The sequence below is a fragment of the Phacochoerus africanus genome, chromosome 10 (assembly GCF_016906955.1).
Source record: "Phacochoerus africanus isolate WHEZ1 chromosome 10, ROS_Pafr_v1, whole genome shotgun sequence".
Classification (NCBI taxonomy): domain Eukaryota; kingdom Metazoa; phylum Chordata; class Mammalia; order Artiodactyla; family Suidae; genus Phacochoerus; species Phacochoerus africanus.
Window position 1 is genome coordinate 68446040 of NC_062553.1, and position 15856 is coordinate 68461895.

The 15856-nt window shown below is 37.6% G+C and overlaps 1 protein-coding gene and 1 pseudogene across 1 annotated transcript in view; one reads left to right on the forward strand and one right to left on the reverse strand.

Moving 5' to 3' along the window:
* Positions 1-15856, forward strand: part of NPFFR2 (neuropeptide FF receptor 2) — a 68753-nt gene that overhangs the window by 17980 nt on the left and 34917 nt on the right. The gene's annotated exons all lie outside the window — the stretch shown is intronic.
* On the reverse strand, positions 2873-3769 carry LOC125138180 (transcription factor Spi-C-like; annotated as a pseudogene).

The window sequence follows — 15856 nt, forward strand, 5'->3', positions numbered from 1 at the left end:
GTCACAATTTGTCCTACTACAGTGAGAAATAGGTATTTACATGATCTCAGAGCATCTCCCAGAATATATTTTTAAGAGCAAAGGGCAAAGAGAAACTTCACCATGGAGAAACCTGACAAGTGCAGTCCACCTCACCTGTGATAATACAGTCCACAGTGTGTACTCCCTTATGTGCTGTCCTGGGTACAATGTCACTCGTATGGTACTTCTGCCAAAAAGGCAGAATGTAACTAATCCTCAGGAAACATTAAACAAACCTGAGTGGAGTAATATTCTGTAATACTTTTCAGAAAGTCAAGGTTATGAATGATATGAAGGGAAGATATAAAGACACAACCAGAGAAAATCTTTAGATCTAAAGGACGGTGTTGGGAGGTGTGATATTTGAATAATACCTATAGATACAGTATTTTGTCAATAATACCTTGATTTTGATTATTGTATTGTGCTTCTCTAGGAGAGTGCCTTTATTTTATGGGGAGTGCATACTAAGGTACCTAGGAACATAGGGACTTGTATCAATAACTTACCCCCCAAAAGTTCAGAAAATACTATGTATATGGAAAGATAATAATAGATGTGGCAAAATGTTAGCATTTGAGGAATCTGAGTAAAAACTATATGGCAGTTATTTGTATCATTTGTATTATTGTGTTAGTTGTAACATTTCTGTAGGCTTGGAGTTACTTAAAAAGTAAAAAAAAATTAAATAAAAATTTTGAAAATGTATACTATACACGGTTCTAGAACCAGAATGTTAGTCTGGCTGGAACAATAATGTCATATATGCCCCGTTTTATATAAGCTCATCATTAGCAATAGATCTAGCAAACTGGCTGGCTTTCTAAAGTATTAGTGGTTTGAGAATAATCACTGTATTTCAATACACGATCACTGTATTTGTCAACCTGTGAACAAGCTTAGAAAAAATAAAATTTCTGGACTGTTAAAAATTATTACAGTTGATTTACAATGTTATGTCAATTTCTGCTGTACACAGCAAAGTGACCCAGTTATACAAATATATACATTCTTTTTTTCACATTATTCTCCACTATGTTCCATCACAAGTTATTGGATATAGTTCCCTGTGCTATACAGCAGAAGCTCATTGTTTATCCACTCCAAATGCAATAGTTTTCATCTATTAACCCAAAACTCCCAGTCCATCCCACTCCATCCCCCTCCCCTTTGGCAACGACGTCTGTTCTCTGTGTCCATTGGTTTGTTTCTTTTCTGTAGCTAGGTTCACTTGTGCCATATGTTAGATTCCAGATATAAGTGTTATCATATGGTATCTGTCTTTCTTTTTCTGACACACTTCACTTAGTATGAGAATCTCTAGTTCCATCCATGTTGCTGCAAATGGCATTATTTTGTTCTTTTTTATGGCTGAGTAGTATTCCATTGTGTGTATGAACCACATCTTCTTAATCCATCCGTCAATGGACATTTAGTTTTTTCCATGTCTTGACTGTTGTGAATAGTGCTATGATGACCATAGGAATACATGTATCTTTTTTTTTAATTTTTATTTATAGAAATATAGTTGATTCACAATATTATATTAGTTTCAGATGTATTACATATTTTTATAGATTACACTTCCTTTAAAGCAATTTATAAATATTGGCTATACTTCCTATGCTATACATTACATCCTTGTATCTTATTTATACATAGTAGTCTGTACCTCTTTAATCCCCTAAACCTATCTTGCCCCTCCCCCCTTCCTTCTCCCCATTGGTAACTAGTTTGTTCTCTGTATCTTAGAGTCTATTTTGGTATATTCATTTTTTTGTTTCAATTTTTAGATTCCACCTATAAATGATAACATACCGTATTTGTCTTTCTCTGTCGGATTTATTTCACTAAGCCTCCAGGTCCATCCATGTTGCTGCAAATGGCAAAATTTCATTTTTTTTTATGGCTGAGTAACATTCTATTTATACCACATTTTCTTTATCCATTCATCTGTTGATTGACACTTAAGTAGCTTCCATATCTTGGCTATTACAAATAATGGTGCTATGAACACTGGGATGCATATATCTTTTCAAACTAGTGTTTTCACTTTCTTTGGATATATACCCAGGAATGGAATTGCCAGATCATATGGTAGTTCAAATTTTAGCCCCTGAAGTTTTTTGGGGTTTTTTTTGTTTTGTTTTGTTTTTTTGTTTGTCTTTTTGCCTTTTCTTGAGCAGCTCCCGTGGCATATGGAGGTTCCCAGGCTACGGGTCTAATCGGAGCTGTAGCCACTAGCCTACACCAGAGCCACAGCAACACAGTATCCGAGCCACGTCTGCAACCCACACCACAGCTCATGGCAACACCAGATCCTTAACCCACTAAGCAAGGCCAGGGATCAAACCCGCAACCTCATGGTTCCTAGTCAGATTCGTTAACCACTGCGCCACGACGGAACTCCCTAGCCCCTGAAGTTTTTAAAGCCATGAATGTAATTTAGCATGAACAGTATCACAGGTAATCATTTTATGTTTTGTTGCTAAAGCTGTTGGATATACATTAGAGTGATTTTTGTGTACGAGTATATGACAGTAAAATAATGTTTAACCCAATATATAAATCAAATCCTCTCTACTGGTATTATTAATCTAGAAGTATTGCATAGACAATAGTTAGAGGCAGGACATTCATCTATATTTCCAAATGGGACTTGATCATTTTAAATTTGCTCACTGGCAAAATTTCTCACCAAGTTAGTATAGATTATACCCTTCTTCATAAAAGAGAGCAATAATGAAGTCGTTTTTCTTTTTTTTTTCCTGCAGCATTTGCTTTCAGAAAAAAAACCCTAAGATTTGCAGGTATTTCTGATGCTGCAAAATTATGAAATGTAAGAGTATATTTAGCAATCAGCATGACTTAGCTCGTGGTAATTGGCATATGCACAATTATAATTTGCATTCCAGTCATTTAAGCTGGATATCCTTGATCAGGTTGAGCATACTATGAGTAGAAGAACTCTTTTTCTAAGAAATATGATGGACAAAGTCTTTGGAGAAAGGCCTCACTGAACTGGTAAGTTAATTTTCTCCAGATTTTGATGATTTCCCCAGTTCTTCCATAATTCCTCAATGCTCTGGCCATTTTCTGGTAAGTCATGGTCTTCCGGTTGCCTTTTCTTTTCCTCCCAAATTTGGGCAAGTTTTTCTTTGTTTTTCGATACAAACTGAAAGATGCCTTTGTTCTGGTCTATCCATTGAATACACGATGCCATCTCTGGATTGCATGGGGATTCACGAAGGTATTCAGTCAGAGATTCTTCCTGCCTTTCCTCCCTTTTGCTGAAGAACAGTAGGTTTTACCAGCTGGTTTTCAGGGATGTTCTGCAGACACTGATTAATATTTCCTTCAAAATAGAGGTCTGTAGCACTGTTTATTACAGTTCTCCAATGATAGACCAGTTCCTCTGTGGGCAGCACACCATAGCTACTGGGATTTCCTCTGACATGAGAACAGTGGTTGATGAAAGCCAGGTAGTTTTTGCAATCTGAGGAGTACGGAAGATGTCCAGTTGAATGCTGCCTCAGTATTTCAAAGACATCTTCAAATGCTTGACCCAGCTTGTCTTGTTCAACACAAGCCATGCTTCATTCATAAACTGACAATTCTGAAAAAAGACTAATAAGTAAAAAAACAAAATTAAGGAGTTCCCTGGTGGTCTAGTGGCTAGGATTTGGTGCTTTCTTAGCTACAGCCTGCTGGTCTGGCAACTAAAATCTGACATCAAGCTGCTTTCCATTGGAGGCCAGTCTAACATCTACCCATACTCCAGGTAGAAATAACTTTCCCCTCCCATGCATCTTTTTTAATGAAAGTTTTATCCAGATAGATGCCCAGGAATGGGATTGCTCAATCATGCAGTAAGTTCTATATTTAGTTTCTGAGGTACCTCTTTACTGCTTTCCATAGTGGTTGTACCAATTTACATTCCCACCAACAGTGTAGGAAGTTCTCTTTCTCCACAACCTCCCCAGCATTTATTTGTAGACTTATTAATGATGGCCATTCTTACTGGTATGAGGCATTCCCTCATTGTAGTTCTTATTTGCATTTCTCTAATAATTTGTGCTGTTAAGGATTTTTTTATGTGCCTGTTGGCCATCCTTATGTCTTCTTTGGAGAAATGTCTACTCAGATCTTCTGCCCACTTTTCAATTGGGTTGTTTCTTTTTCTTGCTGTTGAGTTGTATGGGTTGTTTGTATATTTTGTATATTAAGCCCTTCTTAGTTGCATTATTTGCAACCATTTTCTCCCACAAAATTTTTTATGATTTCCTTTGCTGTACAAAACTTTTAAGTTTGATTAAGTCTCATTGGTTTATTTTTGTTTTTATTTCTATTGCATTGGGAGATGGACCTAAGAAAACATTTGTATGGTTGATGTCACAAAGTGTTTTGCCTATGTTCTCTTCTAGGAGTTTTATGGTGTCTCATCTTATGTTTAAGTCTTTAAGTCATTTTGAGTTTATTTTTGTGCATGGTGTGAGGGTACTCATTGATTTACATGCAACTGTCCAGTTTTCCCAGCACCACTTGCTGAAGAGACCTTGTCTTTCTCCCATTTTATATTCTTACCTCCTTTGCTGAAGATTAATTGACCATTATTAATAAACCATGGGTTTATTTCTGGGTTTTCTATTCTGTTACATTGGTCTGTATATCTGTTTTTGCAATTCTGGGTCTTTTATGATTCCATATAAATTTCTGAATTGTCTATTTCCTCTATCCTATTATTCTCACTTCTTTTTTATTTAAAGGAGATCGTTCAGTATTTCTTTTAGAATGGGTTTAGCATTGCTGTATTCTTTTGGTTTTTGTTTGTTGGAGAAATTATTTCTATCTTTTAAAATGATTTTAATTTTTTCCATTATAGTTGGTTTACAGTGTTCTCTCAAAGTGACCCAATCACATATACATATATACATTCTTTTTCTCATATTATCCTCCATCATGTTCCATCATAAGTGACTAGATATAGTTCCAAGTTCTCCTGTTTTTAATGATATTCTTGCTGGGTAGAGTATTCTAGGCTACAGTTTTTTTCCCTTTTAGAACTCTGACTATACCTTGCCAGTCTCCTCTGGCCTGTAGTGTTTCTGTAGAGAAATCAGCTGATGGTTATGAGGGAACCCCCCTAAGGCTATTTTTCTCTTGCTGCCCTTAAAATCCTCTTATCTTTAACTTTTGCCATTTCTATTAAAATATGTCTTGGTGTGGGCCTATTTGGTTTCAACTTGTTTGGGGCCCTCTGTGCTTCCTGTTAATGTTTTAATTTGAATTATTTCGCTGAATTTTTAGAGTTTCATTTGTTTTGATAAAGATGAACCTTGCTATGGAATTAAACTGAATTGGAGCTCAAGGACCAGTTTTTTTCCTGCATCATGGGTCAAAGAATGATGCCATCACATCCTGGTGTCCCAATAATAGGCTGAGTTTTTACCCAAACATTTGGGTTATTTTATATCATCTTTTTTTCCTTCTTTCTTTAAACTTCTAAAATTTAAAATTTTTTTATCATAGTTTCATGATAAAAAACACAAGTTTTATGTTTGTGTATGCATATATATGTGTATCTATACATACATATACACACACACATTCTTTTTCTCATGTTATTCTCCATCATCTTCTATCCCAAGAGATTGGCTATAACTCTCTGTGCTGTTCAGTAGGACCTCTTTATAACATCTTAACTGCTGTTAAAGACAATTTGTTCTCTGGTCCTATGGTGGTGGTGGTGTTATGTTCACTGAACAATTAGAAAAAGAGATGATGGCTAAGTTGCTGCCTGGTGGAAGAACTTTGTTACAGTCAGATACCTGTTTCTAAGTTTCTTATTATTTTATGGCAGTGAGAGGTGTCATAAACAGCTGGTATCCTGGTGTAATCTGACTAAGGTTTTCAAAATTATTATTTGTTTAAAATTCAGTTGCCAGATTAAATTGGGGAAAATTCTGAGTGAAACTTTTGGGAAAGGAAAGCTGTATATGTATATGACAAAAGTAAGAGCACTCATAATGTCTTGGCAATGTGTGATATTAACGGTTGCTTAAACTTCAAGCACTAAGGACTTGGGACAGAGACAGGTTCCTCTAAAAGCTCAGTATATGTTTTTCCTATTTGTTGTAGCCTTCATACATGTTAGACTCATGGGTTAGGTTTTCAAATCAATTTAAAATATGCTGTCACAAAACTGATCCATTTGTTTAATTTTTTTAAATTCCTTTTTTTCTTCCTACTACTAGTACATTCTGCAGGTAATGGTATAGTTAAGCTGTTGCACAATAAAACTTACTGATTTATTTTCCTCTTAATCAGTGAAAGACTTCCCTTTGTCCTTGGCAGTGTAAAAAGTCAACCTAATGTGGGAATGAAGACCATCATTAATTTTTTAAAAACTGTAATTGAATCAGTGTTTCTGCAAAGAAAGTCCTCCATCCTTTCACAAAAGGAATGTACAGCTACAGAACAATAATTATACCCACTCACCCACCTGGAGGTAGAACAAAATGCATTTCTGGTTTAAGAAAGGAACAAAGGGATTAGTCTTACTGCCACGATTAATGAAAAACTGCCTACATTATAAGCTTGACATAATGTGAAATGATAGCCCTAATATTTTTTGGTAAAATTAGAGTAAGGTAATATTTCTTAGCCTGAATTATCTCCCTCCCTTTGCTCATATGAGATATAAATATAAAAATAAGAAGAATATATAGAGGCTATTAAATGCTTCTACAGGTTATCAAGATATAAAAAACAGCTTGTCCTTCTCTAGTCCTTTTTCCTAGGGCTTGCTCTTGAAAGCTGGATATATTCCATAAGACTTATTTCTTTTTTAATTAGTAAAATTCTTTCAGTTGAGAAGAAATAAAGCATGAAAGGTTGCTACCTAAACTTTGGAAAAGCTAATATAACTTCTTTTTACACTACATTAGTTTTTTGAGGGTTTTTTTTTTTTTTTTTTTTTTAGGGCCACACCTGCACCATATGGAAGTTCCTGGGCTAGGGATCAAATCAGAACTTCAGCCGTTGGCTGACACCACAGCAATGCCAGATCCAAATCATGTCTGCAACCTACAACACAGCTCAGCAACACCAGAACCTTACCCCACTGAGCAAGGCCAGGGATTGAGCCAAATCCTCATGGATACTAGTCAGGTTAGTAACCTGCTGAGCCACAACAGGAACTCCCCATTAGTATTTTTATTTTTAGTCCCAATATCTGGAATGAAGTACACTGCAATGGGTCTAAATATTTGGAACTATATATCCTGTACATGGGTTCCTTTCACTGTAAGTAAACAATGTCCTAAGACAAAAGAGAAAAACACGTTTAATTTTCTCAAAGAGAATGCTAGCAAATAGCAAAGCGTAGAAGACTTGTTAGATCAACCATTGTCTTAGATGGAACATATACAATTACTAGACAACAGTAATGCAAAAGAAACAACAGACTAATATAAAACACAATATTTCACTTTCACGATCACCAATGTCGTGATGACTAGCTTTAGCTTTTAGACTTAAAACACACAGAGAAATATTGACTATTTAAACATGATATTAACTCAACTTTCATAGGTCACTTCAGGATATGAGAAACTTAAGCCCCATTAATATCAAAGTGCAACAGAGACTTTAAAATATGACTCAAAAACCTAAGAGAAATAATATTTGTAGATCAACATTTTCAGGATTGCACAAGCACCAATTTTGAAATATACTAGAACATTTTAATTACCTTTTGTTATTAATTGCAGTTTTAAAATGTGTTATCTACTAAAATATCAAATTTTTTGGTTACTCCATAGACATTTTATATTTTTATGTGAACACAATAAGGCAGAACTATATAAATTACCTCTGCAAATATCAGAACTTCTATATGAATTAAAATATGCCATACTCCACATTTATCTTTCTGTAGGAACCGAATAGTCAACATGGAAGAAGAATATAATTGATTTTACTTAGTAGAAAGTTCATACTGAAGAATCACTGTAGCTTATGGGTATCATCAGACCAGTAAGGTTTCAATTAGAAAACCAGAGATCGGAGTTCCTGTCATGGCGCAGTGGTTAACAAATCTAACTAGGAACCATGAGGTTGTGGGTTCGATCCCCGGTCTTGCTCAGTGGGTTAAGGATCCAGCATTGCCATGAGCTGTGGTGTGGGTCACAGACGTGGCTCGGATCCCGCGTTGCTGTGGCTCTGGCGTAGGCCAGTGACTACAGCTCCAATTCTACCCCTAGCCTGGGAACCTCCATATGCTGAGGGAGTGGCCCTAGAAAAGACAAAAAAAAACCCCAAAAAAACAGAGATCTTTTGATTTTAAGGAAGAAGAAATTTAGTACAGATTGTTAGGTGCTTGCAAAATTATTGGGAGAACTGGAGGAATCAAAGTCATGGAAAGCTACTGCTAGATCTCAGGTTCACTCCAACTTTCAGAAAACCAGGACATGTAAGAAAAAGTGACCACAGCTCCCTATCACAGGGTATGTGACTTGCAAGAATGCCCAGAGCCTGCCAAAGTCCATGCTGCCTCTTTTTGCTGCCAGAGGAGCAATATTATTGCTTGTACCTCTCTTCTCCCTTCCAAACATCAATTGAGTAGCTCTTTGGTGTCTAACATGGGACTCTGCTGGCAGGGTAAGACAGAAAGAAATGCCCTGAAGGATTTGGGAATACTGTTAAGTTGATAAAGCCTGTGGGATAGTCTATTCCTTTGGTTACCCAGCATTCTTACACATCTTTCTATGCATATTTACTCACAAACTGCAAGATTAACATCAGTCTTCTCTCTAAATTGGTGAGCGTCTTTCTCATGGAAATGACCATGTGTTTACCCTCTCCTGAAATATAGGAAACTTGTTAATCACTGCATCTGCCTCTGTGTTGCTCATGCCTCTTCGAATTGTCACAAATTCCCTTTGATATTCAGTAATATGAAGACTAATTCTAAATTTAGACACTGTCACCACACTTTATATAATATACTGGTAGAAGAAGTGGAAGGTGAAAAGAAAATAGTGTATGTATATAAACAAACATACACGTACACAAATATATTACCTTAAAAAAAAAAAGAAGAAATTTCTTGTAGTTGATATACCCTTCATTTATGCACCTGGTCATTAGACACCAGAATTGGTATTTATAACTTTTTTCACTACTTATTCACTGTTTGCTTGATCTCAGCAGGGGTGTTTGTTTACTGGTTGTGTTCTTTACCAAGTTGACTGACCCAAACCTTCATTCTTGGTGTCCTATCTGTACTTGGTTGCTATTTGGTTTTCTCACTGAACATGGAATTATCGAGAAAATCCTCTAGGATCTAGACACACCTTTATTATATAAAACAACACCCTCCCTTAATAACTTGATAAATAACTTCAACTGGTACAGTAATATTCTTTGCCTCTTGGTTCAATGATACAATGGCCCCAAAGTAGTTAAGTGGGATCTCACCCATCTGTTCATATTGAGAGCCATTTTTGTGTCCCCTGGTGGTGGCACTTTTCTTTAGGAATCAAAAAAGCCTAAAGATGGAGGGCTGGAATGGAAAAGTTTTGCAATTGGATTGTTAAGAGTGCTAAAGAAAAGAGTTGCTGCTACTCTTACCCTCTGGTATAAGGGCTTGTGTATTCTGTTATGGGGAAAAAAACAGCATCTGATAGTTGTGTTTCAGAGAAAATAGAGTAATTTTAGGCGTGGCCTCATTCTAAAAGTTGTTATCTCTCAAGGAGAAAGTCTACTCTTCCATAAAGCCTATTATTTCTGAATGACAGATTCCATGCAAAGATTGGTGAATCCATTAGGTACCATGTGATTGCTTTCCTTCATTTCCTCTAACATTTCTGGAGCATAATGGGTAATATACTATGAAAATATGTATTCATAAATACATACAATGAAAGTATACTATGAAAAGATGTATACATGAATAATAAATAAGTATTTGAATAGTAGTGATGACAAAAAGTATTTCATAGTTAGTGTCTTTTTGTAAGAAAGAAACCTTATTGCAATGGTGTTAACCAGATCTCTAGAGAAGAAAAGACTTATGTCATTGAATAATACTTTGTTGATAAACAAATTAACTAACCATAGGGTAGTTTGGGAAAGAGGCTGAGGTAGTTTGGGAAATATGGCTGGAACAGACCATATTATACATCTGAGTATTGAGAGACTCCCATTGGTGGGTATCTGCATGAGCTATATAACCTTACAACCTGTGCTCCTTTAAATGGCTTGATCTGTATACTTCTTCCTCAGACCCTAAACAGCCGTCCAATATTGGCCCATGAGCCTTTGATAGTTAATTATTATATATCCATGTATTTGGTAATCTCTCACAACAAATGACACAACTAGATACACTCATCAATTTCCTTCTCCAGATGCCCCTTAGAGCCACTCCTGTCTTCTTTTGGCTGGTGTCATCACATCCCATGGAACCATTTAGTGTGTCATGAGGAATCCTTTAAGAAGCCTGGGCTGGAGTTCCCGTCGTGGCGCAGTGGTTAACGAATCCGACTAGGAACCATGAGGTTGCGGGTTCGGTCCCTGCCCTTGCTCAGTGGGTTAACGATCCGGCGTTGCCGTGAGCTGTGGTGTAGGTTGCAGACGCGGCTCGGATCCCGCGTTGCTGTGGCTGTGGTGTAGGCTGGCAACTGCAGCTCCGATTCAACCCCTAGCCTGGGAACCTCCATATGCCGCGGGAGCGGCCCAAGAAATAGCAACAACAACAACAAAAAGACAAAAGACAAAAAAAAAAAGAAGCCTGGGGTGTGGGTAGGTGGAGAGGTGGTGATTCAGAAAGAAGAGATGTGATAGGAGGTGAGCCTATTTGTATAACTTACTTGTAGTTTCAGGACCTACTCAAGTCTGATCATATATGTACCAATTCAACCATCAAGTTTGATGGATCAAATAATACCCAGAGCAGAAGAGACACATCAGGTCATGTGGTCATTTGTTTTTTCCATTGTCAGCAATTCTGTCTCAATCTAGGCACAGTAGCAAGCTAGAAACTGTTTTTGAAAAGGCATTTTGCCATTTTCATAAGAGAATATGTATTTTCTGTAAAATCCTTTAGGATTGGCTGTTTTCCTCACCTGAGAGTTAACCGAATTTTCATTCATTACCCCTGTTATAGAGCTTGTAAGTGCACTTGGATTTCTACAACTTAAGACCCAAGTGGCAGAGCAGCTCACACTACAGCCTAAATTTGCTGCAAAACCTTCTCTTGCTCTAGGCGTCTCTAAAATTTAGCAGTATCAGGGGTTATTTAGAAAAACATCAATTAGTAAATATTGTTTGTAGAAGCCAAATGAGCCCAACAAGTGCTGTGCCTCTTAGATGAAGGGAGCAAGATAAAGCAACAGGCCTTCCCTTTGGAGTGAATAACCACTCATGACTTGTTCCTCTGGAAACATCAAGATGGGAAGTTCCTGAATCTTCATAGGAATTATTTCCTACCCTCTGGTACTCTGCTCACCGGGTCTGATTAATATGATTTTATCATTTTAGTAGACCAGTAACAGGAATGTGGGCAAGTTCCCCGCAAGCTGGGTTGTGAAACTGAGCTGAGGAACTGACTTGGTTTGACATGGCCCTGAGTCTTACTGCACATATGAAGATGTGCAGATATGCTGCTGCCTCAGCACAGTCGAAGCAAAACCTCATGGTTCCTAGTCGGATTCATTAACCACTGAGCCACAACGGGAACTCCCAATTATCCTGTTTAATTCTCACACCTGACTGGACATAGGACCCTCCCCAATATGTGTGTGCATCTTTTGACAAAGATGGATTCCAAAGCAAAGGATGCTGGGATGGTGTCAGGACTTATTATGGCCTGTCACTCACTCCCTTTCTGACCCCTAGAGTCTTACTGCACATATGTAATTGGGGAGAGCTCCTTGACCCCAGGAGTGACTAAAGTGGTCATCTTTCTTAGGTGATAAATGAAACAAGGCCTAAAAGGACACTTATCAAACAGGCCCATGAAATGGATGAGTTCCCAAAGACAAAGATAAGCCCTAAAGCCACAGATTACATGGCTCAACAAAATGCCCCTGTCTATAAAAAAACCAAGCACTCGCCTGCAATGGGGGAGCCCGAGTTTTGCCTGCTCAGGGCTCGAGACCACTCTGTTGATCAACAAACTCCACCTGCAATCTCCAGCCTCTGCCTCCTCCTTCTTCCAACAATCTTATCTCTCTACTCCAGCTGAGCTCAGCTCCTTCAACTAACTTTACCTTGAGTTGTCAGAAACAAGGCCCAGTTTCCTTGGCCTAACAAGTTCCAGCTGTTCCCAGCCCAGGGGCACGTCTACCTCCTACCTCACATGGAATCAATACCAGATTTAAATTTACACTAAGACACTGACATTCTTCAATTCCTATCTATCTTTTTTCCTCCTTTAAAAAAAATTATTTTTCAACAGCTTTATTGATTTATGTGTAATTGATACACAAAGAATTTCACAGATTACAATGGGTACAATTTAATGAGTTTGGACACATGCAAACATTCATGATAAGAGTATTACCCTGAGTCTTCAGATAGTGATACCTCCCGTATCTAACAGTAATGGTAATTCAACCTAAACTAGCTGCTAGAATATGCCACCTAAATGTCCAGTACACCTGGAGATGCTGAATTAGTATGACTCTTGGGGGAAGGAACACCTGAAAAAAATCTCAGGTACTACACAGTTACAAATAGATTACTTGAGGCCTAATCATTTTCTTTAGATTTTGATAAATCTGTATCCTACATTTTGATTTCAGTAATAATTCCTTAATGCACTGAGCTTCACTGTATGCCAGGCATTGTTATACATAGTCCATGGACACTAACTATTAACATTTCTGTGAGGCAGGAAGACTACCTACACTTCATAGCCAGCATAACCAAGTCACAGAGAAGTCAGGTGCCTGCCAAAGTGCACACAACTGGCAGGAGGTGGAACCAGCATCAGAACCCGAGTAGCATGGCTCCTACTCAACCATTATATCAGTTTTCCTGGTAATAGATTAGCACCATGTCCACCCATGTCTACACTCTCCCTCATCACAAGGGCTGGAAACCAAGAAATTTATTTCACCCTGGACAGTGAAAGGCAGTTACATGAGATTTGGAAGGTGGAGGAGAGGCAGAAACCATGCTTTGCTACTCCAGCAATGGTGGGCAGATAGGTGGGCTTCAGCAAATATAAATATTTCACTAGCCTCTAGCTTATATGTATATAAATATATACACATCACGGAGGAGTATTCAGCCTTTCCCCAAAATGCAGTCCTATCATTTGTGACAACATGCATGGACCTAGAGGATATTAGGCTAAGTGAAATCTCAGTCATACAAAGAGAAATACTGAATGATTCAACTTACATTGAGGTATCTAAAATAGTCAAACTCTTAGAGGCAGAGAAGGCAATACTGGTTTCCAGGGGCTAGGGAGTGGAGGAAATGAAGAGTTGTTACTTAACGGTTGTAAAGTTTTGATTATGCCAGATGAATAAATTCTGGAGATCTGCTGTACAACGTAGAACCTATATACCATGGTAGTAGTGTGCACTTCGAAATGTCTTAAGAGGGTAGATCTCATAGTGTTATTACCACAAAACAAAACAAGAAGAAAGAGACACAAGGAAACTCTGGGAAGTGTTAGATAGATCTATTACCTTGATTTTATTTTTCACTTTTCATAATGGCTGAGTTTTTTTTAATGTTTTTAGCATTTACCTTATCTCAGTAGGATCACAAATTTTTTTTAATATTAGGAATCTTTGAATAATTAAAATATCTCTAAAGGTTTGCTCCCTACACGTAAAGTAACAAAAGCTAATGATCTAAAAATTTGTTTCTCCAGAAACATTGATTGCCATATAATCAAATATTTCACAACCTGAGTTTATAGTTTGTTTTAAATCCATTGAAAATTAAACATACTATAATAGAATGCAAAAAAAAAAGTGGTTTCAATTCTTCATCCCTCCCTGTATCTATGCCCTTGCGATATGAACTTGTAGGTTCTCTCTCAGAGAGATGGAGACTTTCTCTACCCCCTGAATCTAGGCTGTGCTGGTGACTTTTTGTCCACAGGAAGTGATGGTGTTCTAGGACCTGAGGCTTTGTGACTTTAACTCCCTCTTGTCCTTCTGCTTTATCACGAGAACATACCTATGCCCCAGATAGACTTCTGGAGGATGAGACTTGTTAGAGACACCTGGAGGCAGAGTTGACTAGGTTCAGTTGTCTTCACTGGAGCCCCAGACACTTGAGAAAGCCCAGTCAGTAATAGCAAAGCCACCTGATGGTTGTTCAGAGGTGCTTTGGTGAGCCCCACCACGCCCAGTTCAGATTAGCAGAATTTCCGATAGCCTCTAGAGGGGAAACAAAATTATTATAGATCCCTAAGTTTGTAGAGTTGTTACAGCATTTTTGTAGCAATATGGAAGCCACAGGACACAAAGGTTATGAACCTGAGCACACACGCATACTTCAATTCAAAATGTATTTTTGTTTAGCAAAGTCAGAAAAGCAGCATTCTTGTGTATTTGATTCTTTTTCTAAAGAATTGTCTATATATATAATGTAAAGACTTAAAAACATCATTCAGTGAAAATGTGGAATATTTACTTTCATAACAAAAAGCATGCTTGTATTTACTATTCTTTCAAGAATCTGTAGGCAACATGTAACAAGCCAGAGGAGTTTATTCTTGACATTTTATATTCTTCATATACTTGCTGCCCACGTTGAAATAAATAAGGCAATTTGAAGAAATGAATGGTTTCTTTCTAGAATTGCTGGGCAGCAGGGAAGTCAGCCTCTAAAGAAGTTGCTTTGAAGCAGCTAAGGAGGAAAAAACAAACTTAGGGACTGTAGGGGTGCAGAGATAATCTTAAGTAAGAGAAAAAAAGTTATGAGTAGAAAGCAATACAGTTTCAAGCATTCAACATGAAAGTTTTCAAAACAAAATATGAGTTGTCATCAATAAAAATAAAATCATCAGCAGTATTGCTGGAGAAAGGCAACTGTGGTTATTTCTCAGTAGCTCCACTTTAACTCAGGATCAAGTGAAGTTGTCCAGCCAGAGGATATAAGACATGGAAAAAACTATGAGAAGAGGGGGTTCAAGTTAGATCAAGAAAATTCAGTCTTTCATCTATAATGTGCTAGTCACCCTACTAGGTGCTGAGGATACAGTCTTGGCCAAGGAAAATGCCTGTTAATCTGTGTGAAAAGCAGAATAAAAGCACATATTAGATGTGAGTCATAAATGTGCATCATAACATTTGCTTACAGGATCAGAGGATGAGTCAGGAAGGAGGAAGTAATTGACTGGATCTCAATTTATGTTTATGGCTTACCAGATAGGGGAAAAAATGTGGCAGAAGTAAAAAGGAATTTCATATATAAAGGCAGAGAGATGTGGATAAGTGACTGAGAACAGGAAAACTCCATCTACCAGGAGCATAGGCGTTCTGGGGCAGAAGACGACAGAGATAAAATATGATGCCAACAATGGTATGTTATCTGCGGCTACAGACAAATTATCTCATAACTCAGTTGGTTAAAAGGACAACATTTATCTTACAGTTTCTGTGGGTCAGGAACTGGGTTTGGTTTAGCTGTATCTTCTGACTCCCACTCTCTCAAGATTGCAATCAAGGTCAATACCAGATGTGGTTTTCATCTGGCAGCAGAGCAGGCAAGGAGCTGCTTCCTAACATGGTGGTTAAGAAGATCCAGTTTCTTATGGGCTGTTGGCCTGAAGTCCTCCCGACCACCCACCCCAATTCCTTGG